The 1,037-nt window shown below is 37.2% G+C and overlaps 1 long non-coding RNA gene across 1 annotated transcript; it reads right to left on the bottom strand.

The window, feature by feature from the left end:
- Window positions 1–399: 399 nt before the first annotated feature.
- LOC139195965 (uncharacterized) lies at window positions 400–1,037 on the bottom strand. Its single transcript, XR_011581051.1, has 2 exons — window positions 902–1,037; window positions 400–792 (listed from the first exon to the last, which is right to left on the bottom strand). It is a non-coding gene; the product is annotated as an uncharacterized lncRNA (long non-coding RNA).

The following is a 1,037-nucleotide window of genomic DNA, read 5'->3' as shown; positions in this document are numbered from 1 at the left end:
CATATTTACGTTGATGCATATGCAAATAATAGTTTCAATGCATGTACATATGTAGGATTCAATTCATGACAAATATCAAATTCACATAATTGTAGCAATTTTGATTATGAAGCATACACAATTTATGTAGAATCTAAAATACGTTAAACGTAAAGTTGGGTCATGCATCATGGTGAATGTTCATGCTATCAGGGCTTGCAAAATATCGAGTTAAAAACCGTTGTTTGGAAAGAACCTGATTGCGTGATAATATGGATGAACTGGTTTGATGCAGAAAAAATTTCCAACGTCAGATTCCTAAGCGCAGCGGTAGGAGCGTGCTGATAACGTGTTGTGGTCTATTTTATCTGACAGAGGGACTAGGGCCGGCGGCAGAGAGAGAGAGGAGAGGGATGTGTGTTTGTAGAATTGTAGGGGAATGTGTGTGTTGTTATCCTTCCTACATTGTGCCTTTATTTATAGTAGTAAAGGGAGAGAAGATATTTCTTCTCCTCCAAGTAATACAAGTTGTAATAGGAAAGGATAACTAGAATCAAATCTTATCTAGGATTTACACAATCATACTTAAACTAGGAATGTTTACAACAATATATCATTTTTGTTTGGTTTTTAAATTGTTTTTCATAATCAAAACCAAACCAAACCAACCAAAACAGTTGTAATCAAACTGTTAGGTCGCGCGGTTTAATGGCCCCTACTTTCGTGATCCAGGCGGCTTAATAGGTTTTGGTACATCTATTCGCTTTTCTACAATATGCAGGTGCGACCTACTGATGATCTTCTCTCCGCCATCTGCAATGACAAGGATTAACTTTCATCATTAACTAGTTACCAACTTATACCAACCATATATAGATGCTAATTAGAAACGAGAGAGAGAGAGGGAGAGAGAGAGAGTAACTGTGCTTTGGTTTTTCAGAAACATTGGCAAGGACTAATTCGGATGAGAACAATAGTAATAGAATGATGGGAATCATGTAGACAACGCTGGCCTTGTGAACCATATTGTGTCAGATCGATATACAAGTTTGGCTCCT

Source organism: Malus domestica, chromosome 05 (assembly GCF_042453785.1).
Source record: "Malus domestica chromosome 05, GDT2T_hap1".
Lineage (NCBI taxonomy): Eukaryota > Viridiplantae > Streptophyta > Magnoliopsida > Rosales > Rosaceae > Malus > Malus domestica.
This window is presented reverse-complemented; position numbering and strand designations above follow the sequence as displayed.